Source organism: Mesoplodon mirus (assembly GCF_964341445.2).
Source record: "Mesoplodon mirus genome assembly, chromosome: 4".
NCBI classification, from domain to species: domain Eukaryota; kingdom Metazoa; phylum Chordata; class Mammalia; order Artiodactyla; family Ziphiidae; genus Mesoplodon; species Mesoplodon mirus.
This window is the reverse complement of record NC_138979.1, coordinates 139,946,549-139,973,833: the sequence shown is the minus strand read 5'-3', so window position 1 is coordinate 139,973,833 and position 27,285 is coordinate 139,946,549. Positions and strand designations below refer to the sequence as shown.

At 38.6% G+C, this 27,285-nt stretch overlaps 1 protein-coding gene across 2 annotated transcripts in view; it reads right to left on the bottom strand.

The window, feature by feature from the left end:
- GNG2 (G protein subunit gamma 2) overlaps positions 1 to 27,285 on the bottom strand; it is a 130,764-nt gene that overhangs the window by 84,049 nt on the left and 19,430 nt on the right. Inside the window, exon 2 of one of the 2 annotated variants that reach the window (XM_082617422.1) lies at positions 25,684 to 25,724. The exons of the other annotated variant lie outside the window; for it this stretch is intronic. The gene's annotated coding sequence lies outside the window, so the exon portion shown is untranslated. The remainder of the gene's footprint in view (positions 1 to 25,683; positions 25,725 to 27,285) is intronic. 2 annotated transcript variants of the gene reach the window in all.

Sequence of the window (27,285 nt, the reverse complement as noted above, 5' to 3'; positions counted from 1 at the left end):
CTAATCGTTTCACCCACTGCCTGAATGTGAAAATCTGGTACACTGATTGAAGCAAATCATGCTCCATGCATAAATTTACATTTACAGAATGCACATTTTAGAAAAGAAGAAGAGCAGTTTCATTATAAAGGATGGTATATAAAATGTACCATCATAATGTCATGATTCCTACTGGGTAAAAAAATTTTGTATGAAATCGTAAAATAAAGAAGGAAAGAGGAGGAAAGAAGAAACAGAGCAAGGCCTTTGAGGGCCACGTGTAGGAAAGGCAGGGAGTAGAAACTTCTGCCTCATATGGAAGATTCTAGAAACTTCAGTGGACCAGTGACAGCAATAATCCCTTTGCGTGTACTGGCTTAGAAGGTGAAGGAAAATGTGTCTGTATCAGGTCTCTGTCGTATTTGATGGCACCCCCTCTGTAGTTATGGGTGACCCATTTCCATGGCAAGTTCAGCTTCCATTCTTTCTGAGCTTGTCTATAGTTCAAAGTAATTTAAGTGAATCTAATTTCTCTAAATTTATTTTTATTTTATACTTTTAATCTAAAGGTGTGTTCAGAAAAACTCAGCTAAACCATGTAGACGAGGAATTTAGGGTGAAAATTTGATTGCAATTTTAACCCAGATAACTAACATTTTTATTTTCAAGCTACCTACCCACTATTGTTTTCAATTATATGGTAAATACCCAGAAATGACAACCACAGCTGTGTTAGTAAAAATTCAAAATAGTTAAAAATTGTTCTGCCAAGAAAACTCTTTAAAATGAAATATTATTGAATCTCTAATCTCTAGAAAACAATACCAGAGTTTCCTAAAGATGGGGCCACAGCAAAAAGTAAATAATTATTTTGGACCAACTACTTCCAGTTCCTGGATGATGGAGTGCCAGAAATCACAGAGAGCACAGGCTGCCTACCCCTGCACCCCTTCACACTCATGTAACAAGGAATTTATAGTGAAAGATAGTAAATAGGATGGCAAAAGAAAAACATATAGATGCAGATGTATTTGCTGGCAAGGTCTATCCAAACCATGGTGTTCTGTATGTCCCCAGCTATCTGGGCAATCAGGCAGATGTAGAAACTGTTTGAAGATGTCTTCTATTATCAATGGGCACAAACTGCCTTCTGAAGAATAACTTTTTAAAGAAATAGAGATGATCAAAAACTTGCCAAGACACAAATATGGCCCTGAAAATCGTATTTGAATCTCACAATGGATGCAGAGGTAGAGCCTTTTAGAGCCTGGATTTTGGGCATCATTTGGGAACAGGCATGAGTCAAAAGGCTTGAGATTTGTTTGGTTGTTCTTTAAAAGCGATTTTTTTTAATCCTCCTCTCTCTCCTAACAGTAGAGTGAAAGGGGGGTGTACACAGAGCAGTTGCAGCAGTCCGGCAGCCCAGGCACCCACATGGATCATGCTGGAATAGACCTGTGGACCAGACAGTAGATAGAGGTGGGAACAGAACACAGTTCTCTGAGCTCTGAGTCTTCATTGTATCCAGCATGGGCCATCTGATTAGGAGTCAGGTCACAGACACCCTGTCACTATCTGAGTTCTTCCCAACCATAGAACTGGTTGTAGTTGTCAGGTTCTGATCTCATGGGGACATAAAGAGAAATATTGGATACATCTTCTAAGGTTCTTGCCATCTCCTTAGGATTTGTTGTGCAGGTCTGTGCTACTCAAATAAGAATATTCTTGTTGGTCTTAGAGGGAAAAAAAAGGAATAAGAAAAGCTCTACAGGGCTTCCCTGGTGGCACAGTGGTTGAGAATCCACCTGCCAATTCAGGGGACACGGGTTCAGGCCCTGGTCCGGGAAGATCCCACATGCCGTGGAGCAACTAAGCCCGTGCACCACAACTACTGAGCCTGCGCTCTAGAGCCCGTGAGCCACAACTACTGAGCCCGTGTGCTGCAACTACTGGAGCCCGCTCACCCTAGAGTCTGTGGTCCACGGCAAGAGAGGCCACCGCAATGAGAAGCCCACACACCACAACAAAGAGTAGCCCACGCTCTCCACAACTAGAGAAAGTCCGTGCGCAGAAGCGAAGACCCAACACAGCCAAAAATAAATAAATAAAATAAATAAATTCAAAACAAAAAACAAAACAAAAAAACCCCCATAAACATTGGTGGTGTTAAGCTCCTTTTAAAAAAAAGAAAAGAAAAACTCTACAAACGACTAAAAGCCATGGAGGTCTGGAAAGGTGTGTGCCCACTGCCATGGGGCAGTAAAGATTACAATAACCTAAAAACAGATGTCTTTTTCCATCTTGCCCAAGATTTTGAATATCACTGATGATATCTGACCAGATGTGAACATGTAAGTCTATGCTCCCACTAGAACCACATACAGTCAATTCTTATTATTCATGGCAGTGTGTTCTCTAAGTTGCCACAAACAATAAATGAGCAAACACTGAAGCACTGCATCCAGGGGAAATATAGGGTTAGGTTCCTGGGAGCCTCCAGTTACAACTAGTGGTCAATCGATCAACACGTAACCTTGTTTTATGTGTGTTTCTGTTTATTAAGATGCCTTATCTAATATATATTGTTGATTCATTAACATTGAACTCAGGGGCAACAAAACTGCAATTCATGACTGAAGGAAGCTTATCTAACACATGTATTTTCTCCATAAGTCACATCACAGACGTCTTCCTCTTAGGAATGCCAGACAGCACGTCAGCACTATGCTTTGGGGAACATTTTAAATAGCATAATCACCACCAACAAAAAAAAGGGCACAATAATGTGAAAAACATGGCACTAAATAGACCATGAAAAGAACACTTTGTTTAAAGTATGAGAGCTGAAACAAAAAGGCAGAGTGTTGCTTTGGTTTGGCCTAAGCTGGGATCATATTATACACGCTGAGCAACTCAAATTTTTCCCTCCTCTGCTTATGTCTGTGAATGACTGTGAAAGTGCCGTTGAGTTTCGATTGGGGGGTTACAAATAAATTTTAGTAAGTAGGCCAATTCACAAATATGGAATTTGCAAATAGAGGAACAACTGTATACTTTGTTCACAGAAATATTCCTGTGTACCATGAAAGTGCTTTTGAACACTGCTATTACACACCATCCTTTCAAATTTATCTGTCATGAATCTGTGAGGAGCAATATAAATTGCAAAGAGAAAACAATCTTCAGTTTTGAGAAAATTAATTTGGGGTTAAACTTTAATGTGCTAAGAAAGATCTGTAGTGATTTCTACATTAGCAATCTATAAGGGAGGTAACTGGTTCTTTAAAATTTCTTGTTCATTCATTAGCAAAGCAGCTTAATAAAAATTACATCCCAACAGCTTTCCATCTAGATGCTCTCCACTGCCCCTCAAATTTTCATTCAATAGATGTTGTTTTGTTTTTAAACATGGCTGCAAACAGAATATGCATATTAGTTAACTTTTCTTCTAAACTTCTATATGTAATATTCACGTGTATCATTTCAAATGAGTGCACAATATTCCACCAAGCTGTTGGATGTTTTGATTGCTTCCAAGTTTTGCTATTTTAAACAGCTCTACAATAAACATTTTTAAAGAAAATTTTCATTTTTTTAAAAAATATTTTCTGAGGATAGCTCCCTAAAATGGGTGAAGAAAGTGAGCATCTCTGATTACTAGTAACTATAAATGAACTAAGTCCTTTCAGAAAGTGGTGACAAGCTTTCCTGTTTCCCCAGTGGTTCTTCCGTATTGGTTTTATTCCTTTAATTTGCTAAATTAATTGCTGTGAAATTGTATCTCATGATTGTTTTAGTTTGTATTTACTTAATCACTGGTGAGGATGAAGAGCTTTTTCATATACTGATTCAGTTATTCACTTAGTCAATTAACATTTATCAAGTCCCTACCAGACACAAGGCTTATGTCAGATACTATCCCTGTCCTTGGGGAACCTCCCCTCTGCCTGTCTTTACTTTTATACAAAGTTCCTACTAAAATTCAGCCATCTGACTATTGGAGGCTGTGTCATCTTTTAAGCTTTGAATAAACACTTTACTTATTTAAATTCAGACAATAAATCTTTACCTATTATAATGCCAATATCCTCTCAATTAATTTTTTCCTTAGTTTTGATGGTTGAGTTGAATAATTTTGATTTTTAAATAGCCAGAAATGAGTCATATTCGAAATATTTAACAACTGGCAAGATAAAATATTAATACATAAAATAACTCAAAAATATTTAACCAAAACATATTTAACATTCCTTTTAGTTGCTGAATTAACTACATCCTAAAATATTCATAAATGATATGCTGTAGAGAAAATGATTCACCAAAATATTCTAGAAATTTCCAAATCAATTGTTGATTTTTACAAATTGTTGTGGTGATCTTAAGTTGATGTAGCTGTCACCTAGATAAGTGATGCCCCTGTTCAAACCACAGAAGAACCACATCAATGACTTCACCATGATACTGACAGTCACACAACCTCTGGTATCTTTGTTGCAGCTGAACATACTGCAGGCTCTTCACAACAGGCATAGACCAGGATGCCAATGTCTCCCAGAGGGCCTGTGCCAGCTCTGACACCTCTGCAACTCTAGGCAGCCCTGGCCCAGAGGGAGGACACCGTGCACACCTCCACTATTGCCTTCCAGACCACTCAGTGGCTTCTGGAGCCACAAGTCTCTAGCTGGCACTCCTCCCAGGTCCATTACCACCTCCATGGCCACTGGTGGGTAACATCATTACATACCTTATAATCTCAATCAAGAGATAATTTCTCTGTACTGATATGAAAACATTGTAGTATATTAACACTCAATGCAGCTCTACCACAATGTACCAGCTGCTGGTTAGCCCTGACTACCCCATAAGAAATGTTTTACATGAAATTATTATTCAGAAATATAATTCCTGCAGATTTGACACCTGCTTAGATAACAGATCCTAAACGTTCCCAAATACTCTAGACGGTCAACTTGGCAGGATGTAGGAACACATTGGAATCGCCTTAAACGCTCCACATTTGAACTCTGCATGCACTGGCTGACTATCTAACCCAAATGAACCAAACCCAAAGTCAGCTGACAAGAGCATTTAAATGCCAGGAGGTACATTTACACCATCACTTTTATTCAACTGTGAGTAATGAGTTCCTCTTTCTGGCATTCAGACAACCAATAGGTCCAAATCTCTTTAAGGCCAAGTCCCTCTGGCTGGGAAGAACTTACAACAGTGAAAGTTAAGTGACTAAGAAGTTTCTCTCTGTTCTCCCCTAGACCATCTCCACACTCTTCCAGAGAACCTGGAAAGAAGGAAACAGGATTGCTCTCTGAGACTAAAACTATTAAGTCTGTTAAGAAAAATCTTCTAAAACTCAGAAATAAGGCAGAATGATTACTGTGTACCCTTCAATGTCACACAAGAGCACTGACTAACAAGCTCATCCAGCTTCATCTGACACTGCAGGAGAAGGACAGTTTTTTGACTCACTATTGATTAGGGCCTGACTCTGTAAAGCTAGACATTCACGTGTAGAAGCTTGATAAATTACAAATGATTTTTTTCTGGTAGACATGTAAATTAGTTGATTGAAAAAATAACCCCAAAGGTTATTTCTTTATTGCCCTATAGGACATTAACCAGTTTCATATATAACTTGGTAACATTATTTCAGCATTCTTTCTCTCATTGACTATATATACTTCTTTAATCAGTTTTTTCATTTGCTATTTCCTTTAATAAGTTAATTAAATCTTTGACATGTGATCACTATATATTTGGATGAGACTCATGTTTTTAACTTTTTCAAAATTGACTTTGACAATCATAACTTAATGGGTTGCAATGGAGATTTGCAAAGACATCATCAAAGAGACAGAATTATGTACTTCCAGACAGATCTGACTAGATTGATGGCAGTGACTCGACTGAATTAATTTCATCACCTGTCAGTTAGGAAGGGGAAATGGGTGGACCAGCAGTGGAAGCTTCATAAGTAAATGTCCACCCATCTAAGCACTGCCCAAGGGAATGTGGGCCACTTGGCCGGTACATCCCTATGTCTTCAGTAGGTAACCAGCCTGATGCCACTAACATACAAACCATATATCGAGCTCCCTTCTTTCCATTTTCATGCTCACTGAGTAACCTATTATAGGATGGTTCCTCAGGCAGGGAAATGACTCACTGGTCAGGCCAGCATGAGTAACCCAGCCAGACTGTAGTTTCATTTTTCACTGTAAATTAATAAATTGTCATTGGCATGTGGTTTTAGATTCCAGTTCTTTGTGGAACCTGACAGCGTGTATCTGTGTTGTGACTTCAGTCAACTCTGGTTTGTCAACTAGATCGAGTTTCTAGGCCTGCAAGCTGTGGCCTACCCCAGACCACGTGATTCCACCAAGGGAAATGCCAGTTGGTCAGAACTCTTGTGACAGTGCTTCACAAACTATCTGTGGTTCTGGAGACGTTTTTCGTTCATTTGTTTGTTTTTGATTTCCAGTCCCTGCGGACCAATACTTTTATAAAATTTAATAAAAATACATTACCAGGAAGATGCAATTTTTAAAAAGCCATAGAAAATGAAGGCCCAATTTTTTTAATCACTAGATTCAATAAAATCCAAATTACTCTTCAATATAAAAGTTCCTTTTAAAAGTAGAAAAGTTTCTCAATGTGTGTATTTATCTCAGGTCCAGGGATTTTACTTCATTTGGGAATTCGTTAGAAATGCAAATTCTTGGGCCTCATCCCAGATTTGCTGAAGCAAAAACTCTGGGGTGGTGCCCAGCCATCTGTGTTTTAACGAGACCTGAGGTGACTGTGATGCCTGCTCATTTTTACGAGACTCTCTCACCTAGAATGAATACACATCAGAAACCACAAGCCTAAATGGCAAAGCAGCCAGGCAGGGACAAAAATGAAATTTTGACAAGATGAGGATTATAAGGAAATATAGAGTCTCTGGCAAACTGTAGCCCCGATGTCCCACATAGAAGCATTCAAATTCAGACACACAGACACACACAGATACAGATACATACATATACACACACACACACACACACCCCGCCCTGGTCAAACGAAACTTCTACTGGTAAGTGTCAGACCCCTGTCTATTACCTTTTCTACATGTGGATTTATAGTAATCTCAGTCTTGATAAAATGATGAGTCGCTTTTTCCCAATAACTGTTTACACTCAGAGTATTCGATAGTAAATCCTACATATATGAAGCCTTGTTCTTGAGGTCTTTTCTGTCACAATAAACTACGTTTCCATTTTTAATTCTATATCACACCATTTTGAATTGTGAGACATTATAATATGTTTTAAATCATCCTTGACTATTTTTCTTTGATAGTTTGAAAATTAATTCTCACCAATTGGTTTTAAAATAATTTTGTTATAGTCCATAAAGTGTCCTGTCAACATTTCAACTGGAAGTGTTAACTTGGTTAACTATTAGTTAATTATTAGTTCACTTGGTGATGAGTTAGAAAAAAACAGGCTTTGGGTTCCTATCCCAGCTCTGCTGCTCTGTAACTCTGTGGCTTTAGGCAAGATACTGAGCCTTAGCCTATGAAATGGCAACAGCAATGCCTCCCTCAAAGTCTGCTATAAGAAATTAATAAAACAACATATGCAAATCACCTGCCAATTTGCAGATGCTCCAGAATGTCACTGCCTTTTCCCTTCATCCTATTCTCAAATATGGTAGCCCCCTTCTCTTTCCTATCCGATTAACAGTTTTCTTTATTCCACAGAAGAAACAAAGAATAAACAATCCTGAAAGTGACAGATTTCTCCCTTTGTATTGCCTATGACCTAATTATTTTATACATAGTATTTTTACTACAAATATATTTGGGTGAGTTGTACTATGGTCATAAAATATGACATATAAGTTCTAATTTTTTGTTCTTATTGAAAGTTTCTATGTGTTCAAGTAAATAATACATTTTTATAACTCCCCATATATCTGAGAGAAAAAATATGTATTTTCCATGGCCAACAAAAATAAAAATAGATAAATTGGATTACATCAAAATTTAAAACTTCTGTGCAGCAAAAGACACAATCAACAGAGCAAACAGGCAACACCTAAAATGGAAGAAGACATTTGCAAATCATATAAGGGGTTAATATCCAGAATACATAAAGAACTCCTATAACTCAATAATAACTAACAACCCAACTAAGAAATGGGCAAATGACTTAATATACCTTTCTCCAAAGAAGATATAGAAATTGTCAACAAGTACATGAAAGGATGCTCAGTGTCACTAATATTTGCTTTTGCTTGTGTACTTTTACAGAGAATATAAAATGGTACAGCTGCTGTGGAAAACAGTATGGCTGTTTCACAAAAAATTTAAAATAGATATACCATATGATCTGGCAATTCCACTTCTAAGTATATATCCAAAAGAATTGAAAGTAGAGTCTTGAAGAGATATTTGTACACCCATGCTCATATCAGCCTTATTTACAATAGCCAAGAGGTAGAAGCAAACCAAGTGCCCGTCAGTATATGAATGGATAAACAAATTGTGATACACACACACACACACACACAATGGAATATTATTCAGACTTAAAAAGAAATTCTGACATGCCACAACATGGATAAACTTTGAGGACATTATGCTAAGTGAAATAAGGCAGTCACAAAGAGACAAATACTGTATATAAATACACTGTATATAAATTCTTATATGAGGTACCTAGGATAGTCAAGTTCATAGAGAAAGAAAGTAGAATGGTGGTTGCCAGGGGCTGGGAGGCATGGAACATTACTGTTTAATGGGTACAGAGCTTCAGTTTTGCAAGATGAAAAGAGTTCTGGAGGTGGATGGTGGTGATGATTGCACAATGAGAATGTGCTTAATATCACTGAACTGTACACTTAAAAATGGTTAAGATGGTAAGTTTTATGTTATGTGTATTTTACCACAATTTCAAAATGAGAAACCTCAAAAAAAACCCAAGATGTGTATTTTCCTTTCTCTACTCTTAATTTTGTCATAAATCATAATAATTCTGCCTTACTGTTGGTACCATTCTTGCTTTAGTTCCAGCTGAGGCCTGGGCTGAGCATGGCCCAAGCCCCAGGGAAGGGGCTGGTTCAGAGTCTGTGGGTTCAGCCAGAGAATGGCTGGACCTTGGCTGAGGCAAGGCCAAGCAAGAGCTGATGGGCAGAAACGTGCTGGGAGAGAGAAAGACAGTGAGTTCCCCCCAAAGAGCCTAGAAGCAAACTCTTATTTGTCAGCAAGGTGTCAGGGTCAGAAGTATGCTACAAGACAGAGGAAAGTTTCATAAACAACCTAGTCCTTGAAGATCAGTTCTAGAGTAGAGACAGGTTTCCAAAAAGCTGACAAGGCACTGACAGAGATGGAGATTTTATCACAGCTACCCTTCCTCCTCTTTCATTTCCATCTTTCCTCACAGCTGCTGAAGAATCTTAAGGTCTTTCTTAATTAGTAGTCTGGATCACCCTACCTATTTTATTTTCACCAAATCCTCATGATATCGCAGCTAGAACCTAGAAGGCAGAGTTGACAATGTCTAAGTGCTGTAGTGGACTACCAAAGAAGGTAGGAGGAGGGTCCTCAAAAAATTAAAAATAGAAGTACCATATGATCCAGCAATTCCACTTGTGGATATTTACCTGAAGGAAACAAAATACCAACTTGAAAAGATATCTGCACCCGGGCTTCCCTGGTGGCGCAGTGGTTGAGAGTCTGCCTGCCGATGCAGGGGACACGGGTTTATGCCCCGGTCTGGGAAGATCCCATATGCCGCGGAGCGGCTGGGCCCGTGAGCCATGGCCGCTGAACCTGCGCGTCCGGAGTCTGTGCTTCGCAACGGGAGAGGCCACAACAGTGAGAGGCCCGTGTACAGCACAAAAAAAAAAAAAAAAAAAAGATATCTGCACCCCCATGGTCATAGCAGCATTACTTACAATAGCAAAGACGTGCAAACAACCTAAATGACCATCAGTGAAGAGATAAAGAAAATGTGATACACATACACACACACACAAAAGCACGTGTATAAAATGGAATATTACTCAGCCATAAAGAAGAAGGAAATCTTGCTATTTACGCCATCATGAATGGACCCCAAGGGCATAAGTGAAACAAGTCAGACAGAGAAGACAAATACCATATGCTCTGGCTTATATGTGGAATCTTAAGACAAAAAAACCCAAAACAACCCCACCACCACCACCAAATTCATAGATGGAACAGACTGGTGATTGCCAGAGGCGGTGGGGTGGGGGGACACTGCTAATGGAAGCCTGAACTGGTACATTTTTGGAAAGGAATCTGACAACATACTTTAAAATTTGAGATGCATGTGTCCTTTGACTCAACCCCTTGTCCCCTCCCCTTCCCCACTTTTGGGATTCAACCAGAGTGAAGCACTGGTATATAAGGAGAGGTTAGTTACGGGAAATGCAAGCACAACCAAGGGAGACAATGTTAATTTCTCTCCACAGGGGTCAGTGGAGTGAACACAATGCAATCATTAACATGAGCCAGTTAGAGCCACACCTATGAGCTGGGTGAATGTCTGTAAAATTTATCATGAAAACACAGCTGCATGGGAACGCGTACATTTGAAAAATCCTCAAAGATAGGATATGTGTGATTGAACTGTACAAAATTGCTGATATTCAACTCTTTTTGATCTAATAAAATGGCAGTCTCATAAATCACAATATAACATAAACTTTTACATATTTATGAGCATGAAAAAAATGTAGAATGATACACCCCCAGCATTAACACTGGTAACCTGCTGGGGGGGTGGGTAAGGGAGGAAAGGAGAAATGAACAACTTCTTCATACATCTTTGCGCTGTTTTACTTGTTAAAAATTTTGTGAATTAAACATATCTAATAAATTAAAATGTAAAGAAAAAATAGAAAAGAAACAAGACTCTCAGGCTGGCTATTACCTGAAAATATATCTAGGGGCAGCATCTATAGTAATGGTCCATTTAACTTTATCGAATGTAGTGAACAAAACCCAATTTATTTCCTTGTCTCTTTCAACAAGATGGTTCAAAATACAAACCCAACCAATTACTTGTTACCTAAAACAAATTTCAGAATTTGCAGTAAGACTAGGAAAAACAAAAATTCAGAGAACATTAATTATTGACAGGTGCAGCAAAAGGACCACTTTTACACAGCTAATGAAGAGTAAATTGATGTAATCACTTTCAAACAACTTGGCATTGCCTAATGAAGTTGAGCATTGCATATTCTATGACCTAGCAACTGAATGCCAAAGTATATGTCCTAGAAAAACTCCTGGATGAGGACGAGGGCACATGTACAGAGTGTACTGTGCAGCATTTTCATGAGAGCAAAAAGCTCGAAGCAACCCAAATGCCCCAAATGGGTAGAATGGATAAATAAAGTATGGTATATTTCACACAGAGGAAGAAGAATACTGATGTACTAGTTAATACTAGACAGCAGTGAAAATGAGTGAACTTTAGCTGCACACATCCACCTAGATAATCTCAAAATAAAATATTGGGTAAAAATCTAAGCCAGAGATAAAGTATGATTCCATTTCCAAAAGAGGTGATACTAAACAATTTAAGAAAAAGCAGGGAAATAACAAATAAAAAGTCCAGATTACAGCTTTCTAGGAAGAGGCAGAAAGGAGGAAGGGGTCTGGGAAAAGCAAACAGGAGTCTTTAAAAGTGGTACTCGGGCCTCCCTGGTGGCGCAGTGGTTGAGAGTCCGCCTGCCGATGCAGGGGATACGGGTTCGTGCCCCGGTCTGGGAGGATCCCATATGCCGCGGAGCGGCTGGGCCCGTGAGCCATGGCCGCTGGGCCTGCGCGTCCGGAGCCTGTGCTCCGCAACGGGAGAGGCCACAACAGTGAGAGGCCCGCATACCGCAAAAAAAAGAAAAAAAAAAAAGTGGTACTCATCAAGGGGCTTCCCTGGGGCTTCCCTGGGGCTTCCCCGGGGCTTCCCCGGTGGTCCAGTGGTAAGGAATCTGCCCGCCTTCTAGTGCAGGGGATGCAGGTTCGATCCCTGGTCGGGGAACTAAGATTTCACATGCTGCTGGGCACCTAAGCCCATGCACCTCAACTAGAGAGAGAAAGCCAGCATGCCACAACTAGAGAGAAGTCCACGTGCTGCAACGAAGATCCCAAGTGCCGGAACTAAGGCCCATCACGGCCAAAAATTAAAAAAAATTTTTTTAATTAATAAATAAATAAATAAATATTTTTTAAAAGTGGTACTCATCAATAAAGCTAGAGGGAAAAAAGACAGGGAACGTATGTATGTTTGTTTTACTAACAGTCTTTAGTGTGTATACATGCATATATTCTATGGATGTATGATATGTTTCACTCACGTACACGTGTGCACACACAGAAAGAATCTAGGGCGATGCCTGCTCGTGCCTACAAAGCCTATCCTAGTACTAGAGAAGTCACTTAACCATCTTACAGGTATGCTTTGCATTGTAAGTGCTTAATATATAAATGAATGGATATATTTTAGAGTAATACTCAAAGGAACAACCCTGGAAGCCATGTTCTTCCAGGGCCAGGGTAAAGTGGAAATTTCTCCCATGCAATTTTTTTGTAGTGTACCAGAAGCCGGAGAGAGTATAACAGAAAAATTCAAGATGAACACACACTGACATAAAATTTTTCAAGTCACCTTGGGAAAACTGTATTTGTTAAGTTGCAGCACAAAACAAAGGTAACATTTCTGGGTAGAGTTACATGGGTTTTACTTTCACCCTGGGTTATCCTTTTTATCCACTTTATGATTTAAACTAAATAACACCAAAACTCAAACCTTGGCTGGTAAGATTTTCAAAAGCAGGGGGAAAAAATGCTTTTTCTCGGCTACAAATTTTGAGTACCTAGGAAATACTGATTTATTGGGAGTAGACCAGATGGAGCTCTGTTTCCAGATATTACAATGTTGGTCCTGATTCACTGCAGTGGAGCAGCTAAAAGCCTTCTATATAAGGCGGTGTTTCACCAGGTGAAGGAAGACAATTAGAAAGGGAGGAAGTCTGTCCTTACTCTCATCCTCCACAGCTGTTGGAAACCAAAGTTGTTCCTCTAATTGAATCACTACGAATTCTAAGCTACGGGCTTCTTTCCTTTCCCAAGGATTATTTTGAATATTTGGACGTCTACTTAACTCACTCTGTTCTGTCTACTGCTGTTAGGAGTTTGGTAAATAATCTGATTTAGCTAGGATGCTTTACTGACAGGATATCCTGTATCTGGTTAACTAAGGCTAGAGGAAAGAGTGATTAGACAATGTGAATGCACATTATTTTTAAAAGGAAAGGAAAAGACAAAAGAGTCAAAGTGGCTACAGGCCCTTCATCGTCTCAAGTAAACCAAAACAATATGATGCCAAACTACCTCCCCAAATATGACTTATTTACAGATGCGACATTTTTACTTCCTCATGCTAGAAAGTTCCATTTTGTGCTCATGACCTGGAAATTCAGGTGCAGCATAATCAACGAGGTAAACAGAGCTAAGTTTTCTCTTTAGCAAATGAAAAATGGGAAATTAAATTAATTGCTGTTCTTGAATGCTTTTCCCTAAGCAAAGTTGCACAGATTGCTTTTTTTAATATGAGCTTTATTGAAATATAATGCACATAAAATTTTACCCTTTTAAAGTATACACAATTCAGTGATTTTTAGAAAATTCAAAATTGTGCATCCATCACCATTATTGAATTCCAGAGCATTTTCATCACCCCAAAAAGAAAATCCATAGTTTTTAGCAGTCACTCCCCATTTTCCCTTCCCCACTCTGCCCAGTTCCTGCAACCATAAATCTACTCCCTGTTTCTATGGATTTTCCTGTTCTGGACATTTCAATAAATGGAACCATATGTCACATAGCCTGTTGTGCCTGGTTTCTTTCACTTAGCATAATGTTTTCAAGGTTCATCCATATTATAGTATGGAATCAGTACTTCCTTTTTATGGCAAATAATATTCCATTGTATAGATATACCATAATTTTATCCATTCATCAGTCGATGGGCATTTGGCTTGATAATTAATGATAAAGAACAAAAGAAAGTCTAGAAAGCAGAAGGAAATGGTCTTCAGCTCAGAAACTCAACCTAAGCCCCGGACTAAGAGACAATTACTGTGATACCTGCACTTATACCCCATTCTTGTAAACCACGCTATTCCTAGAGATTGTTACTAGAAATATCAGCTGTGGTAACACAGATAAGAAATTTTTTTTCTTATACTACTAGTGAGGGAAGAAGAAGGGAAACAGAACTAAAACATAATTGAGTAATATCCTTCAATAGGTGAGCAGATAAACAAATTGTGGCATACCAATATTCTAGAATACTACTCAGTAATAAAAGGAATAACATATTGATACATACAACATGGATGCATCTCCATGTAATTCTGCTGAGCAAAAGAGGCCAGACAAAAGTGAATACATAATGTATAACTGCATTTACATAAAACCATAGAAAATGCAAACTCTTCTAGAGGGACAGAAAGCAGATCAGTGGTTGCCTGAAGATGGGAAAGGGGAAGAAGAGATTGTTATTGGGCATGAGGAAACTTTTGGATGGGTTTGTTCATTATTTTGATTGTGGCTATGCTTTCATGGATGTATGCAGCCAATATTCATCAACTTCATACACATATCATTTATTGTATGTCCATTATATTTTATGTCAATTATATCTCAATAGAGCTGTAAAGAAACACTGTTTTTTAAAAAGTAAGTATACCTCCCCCCAAAAAGTGTTTGAATATGTGGAAAACACTGCCTTTATTTTGCATATATGGTTTCAATTAATTTTGTAACAAGTTAAATTACTCTTATTTTACACACAAGGAAATTTGAGATTGAGAAAGCACAGAAATTTGCCAAGATGGTCACAGTCAGTACCAGGCTGAGATCTCAAAGTCCATGCCCTTTTCACTACACCACACTGCCTCTCAGTGTTTCTGTTATAGACCCAACTCTTTGTTCTAGAATCCTTGGGTCCCAGCATTTCCCAAGTCAGGGAATTTTCTGGTCCACAGAAGTTTATGCTTTAGGGTGGTATTCCAAGTTTGTTTTCTTTTGCCTATCATTTTATGTTGCCACAAATACCTCTCTAATTAGGGGGATTTATCCGATTCAGTTCATTGATTCATTCTCAGTGGATCACAGTAGTTAATCTGGATTAGATCAAGGCAAGTAATCCTGGTCCTTAGGTCAAAGGAGTGAAAATAATTCATCTGAGATTAAAAGCAAGCTGGACAAATCTAAAAACTTGTTACTCAACCCACCAGAAGTGGACATTGTACTTCTCTGGGACAATAGTCACTCCTCTGATTATGGGAGGCCCACAAATGTGGACTATTCAGAGTTGCTCTGAGGTATCTAATTACTTTTTACCACCCCTTCCCCTAAACTTGAACTTCAAGTCGAGGTTGCCATACAAGTCTGAGCAGGACAAGCACTAAGGTGGTTTCATCACCTCTGTACCTCCTCCAGATCGTGCTTCATCACACAAACAAGGGAATGTTCTCCAAATGCTACCAATCGCATTTGGGTCCATTTGAATATGGACCATGAACTTGATTAAATACAATTAATGAAAAAGTGAAAGTTGGTTAAAACAAATTTTTTTTTTTATAAGACAGCTAGATTTGGGAGAGAAAGGGGTACTATTTCTTTCATGCAAGACTTTCACAATGAAGGTTAACTGTACCGGATACCTTTCATTTGTACCTCCAAACCCATTCTCCATCCTGTTCTACCCGGCTCTACACCCTAGGAGACTGAACTACAGACTCAGAGGCAGGCTTCCTTGTTGTCTTCCAGTTAGGTTTGGTCAATGGGGAGCATAAGCAGATAGAAGGAAAGAGGAGAAGCATTTCAGGGTACTTGTTTCCTGGCATCCCTGCCTTCAGGGTCATTATAAGCTGGCTACAGCCCTTTCCTGGAGGTCACAGCTCCACTCAGGAGGGTTCTCTACTCCCAGCCCTCATCCCTTCCAGTCTACAGGTGGTAAAGGAGCCCTGAAAAAGTACACTCTCCCTTTCAGTTTCCCTATACTCTGCTCATGTCCTTGTAAATATTCTCTTTATTAAGCTCTCCTAAAATTAATTGATTTGAGAATGCCAACTGTTTTCAGTACAGTTGACATTTTCTGAGGGTTAAGAGCATGCTTATTCAGAAAATGAACTTATTCCAAGTCCTCAATTTATATGAAAACACTGACATTCATGGAGTTGATATCAAGCCCAGACAAAGATAAACAATGGCTAGGTGAGGTGTGGAGTGGGGTGGTCAAACAGCACTGATTCAACCTTCCTGTCTCGGTGATTTTGTAAGGCAAAGGTTTAGATTTGCAAGAACAGTGAAAGTGGTGGATATATTTCTCAGATTTTAAAATGTGAGAGATGTAAGATGTTCAGGTTGCTACATCATGCTTCTTTATGCTTACAGATCATGTTTCCATGGTGACTTTGACCTTTTTGCACATGCTATTCTACTTAGATTGAGACTTCAAACCACTTTTTTAGTTTTAATGATCAAATTTAAAGAAAGATATGTTTGCTACAATAAAAACTGCCTAAATGGCAAATCTAAGAAAGAGAACAAATTTCTGTTCTGTGCCATCTGTTTTCTCTCACTGAGAGATATTATCATATATAGTGAAAAATGCTGTAGAAGTGAAGTGATGCTTCCTGTGTCATGCGTAAGATGTAATTTCAAGTAGATTTTGATTACTTAGAGTTTATATATCAAAGATGTAAGTCCCTTAAGGTAAAAGATGGATTTTGATCCTATTTAAGCCCAAAATAGCTAACCTCCCATCCCAAGAATCACCTCAACTATATCATTCCCAAATGAAGTACTAAAAATAGAATAGCCACTTTAAGGTTGATTTTCTTTGATGATGTCAAAATGTCATTTATAAATCTGTAAAATTCTTTTAAGTGAAAAAGCTAAAATGTTGAAATATTAATATGATGTGTTTATTTTTGTTTGGTTTGCGTTATCGTGTGTATGTTTACCACAGATTAGGACAGGAGATCGAAAAAAGAAACTCTTTGAATTAACCTGAGCCAGTGAGGTAAGATCTATCCCTGTATTTATGATGGGTATCTATTAGAACTTAAGAGTATATGAAAGGGGATACCCAAAGAAAATCTGGGAACTCTGGCACCTTTCATTTACTTCAGCACAATAGTTGATGGCACTTATAAAGCTCTCACTTCCTATTTTCCAAATGAGTGGTAATTTCATTCTTTCAAATTTTCCTAGTTCAATGCAACATATTAATGAATAATACCATCTTGCATTTGTACAGCATTTTACAATGTACAAAGTACTTTCCTATTCATTATCTCAACTCATCTTTACAGTAGTTCAGATATACAGTACTTCAGGGAAAATATTAAAACCCCCATTTTACAGATGAGGAAACTAAGGCCCAAAGATATCACACAAGATTCCTTTAGTAGCAACTTGACTTAGGTTAGGTAAAAAATGGGAATATATTGGCTCACATCAACTGGATTGATGGACTCCAATTCTCACCGTGCTATCTCTTTCCTTCCCTTTATCGCTCTGTCTCTCTCTCTCTTTTGCTCCCCCTTTGTGTGTCAGACTTTACTCTCTCAACAGACTGAAACATGGCCTTACATGATTCTTACTACCTTGAGACTAGAAAGGATGGGACCTCTCCTCCCTCAACTTGAGTTGGAAAACTCCAGAGAAAGAATCTATTGGTCCTTGCTGGGTTGCATGCCCACCCTTGAAACCAACTCCTGTAGCATGGTGATGAGATACTATGGCATCCCCAGCTTGAGTCAAGTCCCCATCCCTCTGGCCAGTACCACCCAAACAAACAGAACAGGAATAGACGTAGCCAGTGAGGAAACTGTGAGGAGGGCATACAGACTGCATTAAACAACTTGCCCAAGGAGCAGAGTCAGAACAACTTCTAACTGGATCTTCAGACTGCAACCCCTTCACTTCCAGCCTCCCACTACAGGGACCACAATGGTGTCACCAAGCTCCTCTCTTCCTCATGGTTGCCAGTGTGGTCTGGTTCAAGGCTAAAACTTGGAAAAGACTTGATTCTCCTCCCAATTCTGTCACTCGTTAGCTGTGTTTATGGGCAAGTTACCTAACCTCTGGGAACCACAGCTTCCTCCTTTGTAAAATAAAGTAAACAATTTCTGTGTCACAGGGTCATCAAAAGGATGAAGGGAGATAATGTACTCCAGATGACTCTGAAAATGATGAAGAACTACCTTAAGGTTTATTACTTACATTCTGTATGTAAATCTTACAGAGGCTAGAATTCACAGTAACAGTCTTCAGTTGTCACCCTCCCTACCGCCAGCCCTCTGTTGGCATCACTTTGGTTCTGACATTTTTACTCTTTCAGTTTTAAAAAAGCACATTCCAAAAAAAAGCATCAAATGATGTCTCAAAATGAAGAGATTTGGTCCAGAAGAGAAATTTATGAACAGACGGTTTAATGGCACTTATCATACTCACATTTCAATACAGATTAACCAGGAGATGGAAAATTTCTAGAGGGCACACAAGATACTATTAACAGTGGTTATCTCTAGGGAGTGGGCTAGGAGTTGATGTTTGGAAAGAAACTTCTCTTTTTCATTTCTTCCTGTGTCTACTACTTGAATTTTTAAAAATCTCACATATACATTCCTTTCATAATTAAAAAAACTAATTAAAAGCTTAGTTATCACAGAAAAGGAATATAGTATATACCTAGAATAGTGTCTGACACTTAAAAAGCTTTCAGTAGGGCTTCCCTGGTGGCGCAGTGGTTGAGAGTCCGCCTGCCGATGCAGGGGACGCGGGTTCGTGCCCTGGTCCGGGAGGATCCCATGTGCCGTGGAGCGGCTGGGCCCGTGAGCCATGGCCGCTGAGCCTGCGCGTCCGGAGCCTGTGCTCCGCAACGGGAGAGGCCACAACAGTGAGAGGCCCACGTAACGCAAAAAAAAAAAAAAAAAAGCTTTCAATATATTCTGGCTTATTAATCAAACTAGGTATTTCTAGTTACCACTTATCCAGCAAAGTAAAATCAGCTTCACTAGAATAAAGGTCACCTCTCATCTCTGTGAATGTACATTTTCCATTAATCACATTGTGAGAAATGCTCATTACCACCTGCTGAGGATATGGTTTTAAACTCTTACACCTTCACACACCAAAACTGAAACCTACCTTCTTAACGCCCAATTATAAAACATGGTACATTTGGCTACCTCTCGACTCTATTATCGCTGTTCTTGTAAGCACATTGATTAACATCAGACAGAGTATGCTGGGGTTCTAGGAACCATTCTCTCTTACAGCTGGGGCTTTGCACGATATTTTCTAAGAAATTAAAGGTTACAAGGCAGCATATGCCAAAGCTAAAAGACAGATTTAAACAGCATTTAAAAAATGATGCAATGGCTATGAAGTTTGGATGCTGTGCACCAGTTAAGTGCTATACTGGTTGCCTAGTTACATCTCTGCAAAAGGCCAAAAAAGTTGTCTCTAAATCTAGAAGTAATTAAAAAACCTTAAAGTTTCACCATTAAACCAATGATTATGTGTGGAACCCTATGCAGTCATCCCTTAAAATAAGTGCCCGTCAGACTTTGATCAGGTGGTAGCCCTTGGGAATGTCCAAGGAGATATTTTAATAAAAGACATTTCTATATATGAAATTTTTTACCATGCTCACATTTCATTAAAGTTACCACATCTGGACTCTTCCTGTTTTGTCATACCCAATTGCAGTTCGCTACTATAGGATATTAAAAAACTTTCTAACCTAGTTGATATAACTTCTATCCCATGAGAGGTGGAAAAAAGTCCAGGGTTTTAAATTGCTAAACTCAAAAAAAATTTTTTATTGCAATCAGCTTTGCAAATTATAGGCCAGTTTATAATCCAGTAACAAAAACTATGCATCTTAATACTAACAGCTAGTGTCTTAACTCTATGAATTTCCTGATTGGTTCTGCCTGGCAGACACTTCTAAGTCCAAATATCTTCTCCCAGTAATGGGACAGGATAAACAACAATTTTGGTCTAGAAATTTAAAAACATGAGTGTATTAAAATGGATGAGACTTCCTCCAGAATCTGAAGATAGGGAGAAACAGTCTTTTTTTTCTTCCTCTTGAAGTTCAACATTTTTTTTTTTGAGGTAAAATTCACAAAACATGAAATTAATCATTAACCACTTTAAAGTGTACAATTCAACAGCATTTAGTACATTTACGATGTCATGTAGCCATCATCCCTATTTAGTTCCAAGACATTTCTATTACCCCCAAAGAAACCCTGCACCAGAGTAGCTTGGATCATTTGGATCTCCTATTTACATTTACTCTGTAATTTCTCTTTGGAAAGGAATAAAAGAATCTGAGTTTAAACAACAGCATAAGGATTTCATCTCCTTTCATTTCTTCTGGAGCTTGTTTGACTTACAAAAAACCCAGCTGAGGTTCAAAGCTGAAAGGAGGCTAGTCTTAACAAAATGAAACCAGGCAGGATTGAGAGTCTTAGAAGGAAGGAACCCCAAAAAGGGATTGACAAGAATATCAGAATAACTCACAATCTATCCAAGCCCTATCCTCATCAGAAACCCAGACCTTACCTCTAAGACTGATAGTGCTCAATCTTTTTTTTGGAAGAAAAAAAAAAAGAATTGAAAGAGAATTCCTTGTACCTACCAACTAGAACTGTTTAGAAGATAGTAAATAAACATTATATATATATATATATATATATATATATATATATATATATATATATATATATATATATATATATATATATATATAATATATATATATTGCCAGCTCCTAAAAGTCAAAGCCTATTCTAGGGAAGCTAATGTACTGCCCTTCCAAGTACACTTACAACCTCTTTGTCCCAGTGGCTTAGAGAATAAAAATCTCCAAATGAAGGTCACAGAAATGTAAGAAATGAGGCTCCTTCTGTATTGCTGTTTTCCTAGTCTGGCTTTGCTGTGGGTGAGGGCAGGGCAGAGCGTTATGGAAGCATGGAGGAAGGGCTGAGTAAGAATCTTCACCCAGATGCAGCCACTTACTTACATCAGGGTAAGTAGGAGTCACTACCACTGGGAGTCAGAGAGCACCAACCTCTTAGAGCTGGATAAGACTCCAAGACATGATCCTCTCCAATCCCCTCCCCTTGGGCATCAAGATAGTCTTCCTAATACTTATCTATTCTTGAACATTCTGTGCTGTCTCTTAGGGGGGAAAAGTTCAATTCTGTTATACAAAAGCCAGGATTCAAACTAAGAGAGCACCATGCTGCTTTGGCAAACTTATAATTTCCATACATGCTGACATGCTGAAAAAGATTCAATGAGGTTCTGTGGTCACCTCAGTAAGAAAGCTATTAAAGCTGTGATCATCAGAGATGCCAGTAACACTGGGGAATTAAAAGAATGGGCCATGAAATCTAATAACACTTTATAAATGTTGCTGGTTCTTCTGAGTTGGTTTCGGGCAAACATGTATATGTAGATACAGATTTTTCCAGAGTTAGATTCACCCTTATCCTCAGCCCAAACCCTGGAGGTTACTGTCATTATTTCATTCAATCAGATTTTCTATTTTCACAATTCATCGGCATGACAGTCACTCTCCACTAGAGCTGTTTTTAGACATCTAGGCGCCCAACTGTCCCAAATTACCCAGAACTCCAGGAGTTTAGCACTGAAGCTCCCAAGTCCCAGGTAACCCCCCAGTCTTGGACAAATCAGGATGGTTCGTTACTCTACAGCTAGCCCTAAGTTTGGCCTTCAGATCTGTATTGCTGACCTGTCTTGAAGTGGATAAAAAGGGGACTCGCTACAAAATAGCTGCAACATTTAAAATCTTCATCAAAAATTTCTGGCTAGGGACCTCCCTGGTGGCACAGTGGTTGAGAATCCGCCTGCCAATGCAGGGGACACGGGTTCGAGCCCTGGTCTGGGAAGATCCCACATGCTGCGGAGCAACTAAGCCCGTGCGCCACAACTACTGAGCTTGCGTTCTAGAGCCCATGAGCCACAACTACTGAGCCCATGTGCCACAACTACTGAAGCCCGTGCACCTAAAGCCTGTGCTCCACCACAAGAGAAGCCACCACAATGAGAAGCCCGTGCACCGCAACAAAGAGTAGCCCCTGCTCGCCGCAACTAGAGAAAGCCCGCGGGCAGCAATGAAGACCCAACACAGCCAAAAATAAATAAATGAAATATAAATAAAAATTTAAAAAATTCTGGCTATATTCTACCCTGGAGATGGTTTTTAAAAAATAACCCAGTGATCCATTTCATTCACTAGATGAGCAATGGTTTCTTACTTTGTGGGGATGACTTACCTAATGTATAGTGGAAATTAAACCATATTTAGAAATTAGCTTTAATAAATACCACTACAGTAAGGTTCTAAAATATTATGTTATTTTTCTCTCCAACTTCCACATGTTAGAGCCTAATAAATAAAGCACAATGTGACAGGCAGACATAACAGCATAAAATAAAAATCTCACATTTCTTTGGTGCCATTGAAAGACCTTGGAACCTGCACACTGTAAGCAAACTCTCTAGAGTTGGAGAAATGCCAAAAGCAGCATGCTCTCCAGAGGCCACACCCATAGTACCAGAAAGTCTGGCCAAGGAAGGAACCATTGGACTTCAACCTGTCCACCTGATCCAATGCCAAATACTCCAAGAAAACTAAAAGCCTTCAGTGCCTGTATTTACAAACAGGTTTTGCAGAGTCAAGACAAGAACTTGCTCCATCAACTCGGGAACCCTAAACCTTCTCAACCCTATACAATGAAATGTAAGATAATCCTATCTCTGCTACCTGAGGCATTTCTACCTTTCTGAACAATTAATCTCTTTTACTTTGTAGTAGGCAGAATAATAGCCCCCAAATAGGTCCATGCCCTAATCCTTGGAACCTGTGAATATATAAACTTATGTGGAAAAAGGGACTTTGAAGATATGATTAAATTAAGGACCTTGGGATGGGGAGAGTATCTTGTATTATCTAGGTGTGCCAAATCTTATCACATGGATCCTTAAAGTCAATGAACATTTCCTGGTTCAGTTCAGATGAATGAATATGGTGGAAAGACACACGGAGATGGAAGGCTGTTGGCTTTGAAAATGGAGGAAAGGGGACTCTAAAATTCTTCCCTAGAGCCTCCAGAAAGGAACACAGCTCTGTCAATACTTTGCCTTTAGACCAGTGAGATCTCTACAGAACCTAACTTGCAGAACTGTAAGATAACATATTTGTATTTGGTGGATTTGTTTTAATCCACCAAGTCTGTTACAATTTGTTACAGCAGAAAACAAGAAAGGAATACATCCTTCATCACTGCTGTTCAATTTGCATAATGCCTTAGTAGTATTTTGCTTTAAGTCTCAATATTTGACCATTTCTTGCCTAGTGTTTAATTTGCTTCTCTGTACAGACATAAAAAATAGATTTGGTACTAGAACAAATATGCTCAAAATCCTTCCAACAGTGCAAAACAATATTTCCTTTTACATGTCTATTTTGTTTAGTTTCTTTCTTTAGTTTGTTAGCACAGGGACCACTTACATAAGGAACTACTTTGCATAACTGAAACCAGTAATTTTGCATGAAGCAAAAATGCTTGTAGGTAAGAGTAAAATGACAAACAACCTCTTTAAAGGTGTGTAACGACACAGTAGTTCTCAATGTCTCCTTAGGGCACTCTGGATACCACAATGGCTGGAAGATGCCATTGGCCTTTTGCGAGCCAAGGACAGGGATACCAAAGAATACAAGGAAGAATTGCCCCATTCAACATGTCAGCAACCTGCACCCAGAAACTCTGCTTGGATTGATTTGAAACATTTAAATACAGTGATTAGTATGAAAGAAATCAACACCAACATCAGACAGAGAACATGAAAAACTTATTTTAAAAGCTTTCATTATTAATAATATTTGGTAGAGTGTAGGGATGGCTTAGCCCTCATCTGAAAGATATTAAGTACTTAACTCCAAAAGAACCTCATATGGGGTCGCAAAAGCTATACATGGCATTAAAAGCACACATACACAGAGGCCTTCCTTCTAATAAGCTCTAGACCAGAGATTCTCAATCGTGACTACACATTGTAATCATCTGCGGAGCTCTTATAAACTACAGATATTCAGACCCCTCGCCAAGGGATTCTGACTCAAGTGGTCTGGGTAGGGTTTACATATCAGTGCTTTCAAACACTTCCCTGGAGATTCTGATGTGCACCCAGGACCAAGAATCACTGCTCTGTACCATCCATGAGCAGTCTATTGGACATATCCATCTGGACGTGGCCACTCCACAGATTTGAATCTGTTCCTCTCTTCCTGTATCTGTAGCCCAGTTATCATCACCCACTGAATTTCCCGAAAGAGAAATTGGGGAGTTTTTCTAAATATCCTCCTCTTCTTCATCTTCAGTCAGCAATTTCATCAGTTCTCCCATATCCAGCCCACCATTTGCAAATCCAAGACATCTACTGGTCTCCCTTCCATTAGTTTTTCTCTATTTTTTCTCCTAAGAAGGTTTTGATACTAGTAAATACTAAATATTGGCTGAATGAGTACATGGATAAATGGCTAGCTTCAGCAAAGTAACTTAGGTTAAAAGCAGGGTTTTTTTATTTGCATTTTGCTGTAGCCACTAAATAGTTGTATAAACAATTAAAAATCCAACAGCCAATTCAAGCCATCATCATATAATCCAATGCTCCAATGGGAAAAGAAGAGAAGGGGTGGAGGTATAGATGAAACAAAACTGGTCATGAGTTATAATTGTTAAAACTGAGTGATAGGGATATAGAAGTTCATTGTATTATCCTCTCTATTTGGTATATGATTGAAATTTATCAGAATTAAGTTAATTTTAAAATGGAGGAGGAGGACTAGAGAAAGCTCATGCGCAACAACGAAGACCCAACGCAGCCAAAAAATACATAAATAAATAAATAAAATAAAATAAAATGGGGGGAAGTCCACATCAGGACTAAAGGAAACTGCATCTCGGCTGGGGAGAGAAAACACATTATCACCTGTCTCAGCAATATGGTGACCTTTCAAGTCTACAGCTAGATTTAAATGGCTTTACTCAGTTTCAAAAGCCAAGTCAGTTTCTTCAAGAAGAAACCCCACCAGTATTAAATTGACCTTTTATTGTGAATGTTGTTGCTGCTGAAAAAGCCCTTATAATGTCTACAACCAATCTGTTAAGAACAGGGTTTACACTTCTCTGGTCTAATCTACTCTGACATCTGTCTTTCACTATCCTCAATGGCTGCCACCAATTAATCATGTTCGGTGCCACAGAGATACATTTTGTTAAGGCAGTGACCTCAAAGGCTTCCAAACTCAGGTTTTTAGAAGAAAATGGGTGAAATCTGAGTGAGAAATCTGATTTTTAACTATCATTAAGGAGAGCCATTGTTTTTTCCTTTAAAACCTAAAGTCATGTCAATATTGCTAAAGACTATGAATGTTTCTTTTTAATCAACATCACATGTTAAATGATTTCATCTCTAGGCTTAAGATTTTTCTCTAACTCTTGAAGTTCTGATTAGATTTAAGATCCTAGAAGAAAATATTTCAGAATTCTTACCTCTTCAGTTCCCAAAGCCTGAGGCTCACTGGCAGATCTGGCTGTTGAGAAAGCAGAGAGGAGAATGTAGTGTTTTTGTTTTTGTTTTTAAAAAGAGAAATAACATGATACATAAAAGCTGAACAAGCAAATAAATGTTTCTGTAAATAGGGTTTGGTGGTGATGGCTGAATAGCTCAAGGGGCAGAGGCGCTCACAGGTTTACCTTTCTGAGCCAAGAAACAAACAGTTTGTTAACTCTTTTTCTTTGAAGAAACAGATTTGTGAAAATAGGAGTCCCTTTCTTTGTGAACTTCCCTAACCTGAAAGAAAACATGAAAATACCAAGTTGGCTTGGGAACCTAGGGCAAGCACAGTTCTTGGTGACAGAGGCTGTGTACCGGTGAGATGAATAAGAACAAACTTTCCTCCTGACCTAACTTGATTAGCTCCCAGCAGGACCAAAGTGCCAGATACACTCTTTCTCCAGGTGTTAGGACAGAGGTGGGGCTCCATTCGTGTATATCTAACCCTTTAAGAGGGTAGATTGGACAAGTTAATGGTTAAAAAACATCGTTAGCATCCAAAGCTGAAGGCTGTTTAGAAGTAGAAACACCTATACCCTTAGCCACTAATGACCTTTAGGATGCTGGGCAGAGTTGGCCTAATTCCGCCTAGTGTGAGTGTGGTTCATATCTAAGAAAGTTCCTGTCTTTACTTCTGAAAAGATATCCAGCAGCCAGCTCAAAGGGAGCTGCCTAAGCCTCAGGGAACGCTTTACTATTCATATTTTGCTGTGTCTCAGAACTAAGAGTTACTTAGCATCTAGAGCATTATGACTGACAGTGGAAATCAAATTCACATTGGGTCCTGAGACCAAATGAACATCAGTGTCTCTAGAGATCTCCCATTGCTTAAGACTGGCACGTGTGCTAAAATCTCAGCCCAACTGATTATATTCCCAGATGACTATACGGGACCATATGTTTTAAAATGAGCCAACATTATTAGAAAACTATTATCTCATGATTAATGACAGCAAAGGAAGCAAAAACAAGCCAAGGGCAGAAAACAACCTATTTTCAGAGAATAAACCCTAGGGATAACAATGATTAGTGGGACTTGCAAAATAAGCCTTGAAGGGAGCTCTGAGTCCAGCACTCTCATACATTCTTGGGAGAGCATAAATCAACACAATCTCTCTGGAAAGCAGTTGGGCAATATTTATCAAGACCCCAAATATGTTCTCACCCATTGTCTTGGTGATGCAAAAAATGCAAAGTATAGACAAAGAAGTATTATCAAGGTGTTAGAAATAGACTAAATATTAATAACATAACCCATTAAGTAAAACAGAAAAATTTCACACGATGGAACTTGGAAACAATAAATACAAAAAATTTAAATGATGAGGAAAAATACACATGGAATAAAGTTATGCAAAAAGAGAATATAAATTATATATAGAGTATGACCTCAGCTAATTTTCTAATATCTATATATTATATATATGCATTTTTGAATACATTTTCATATTTTTCATACTTAATATTCTAATATATCACATGCAATATTTTCTAGTAAATATTATACATATCTTTCTGATACATATTTTTCTAGAAAA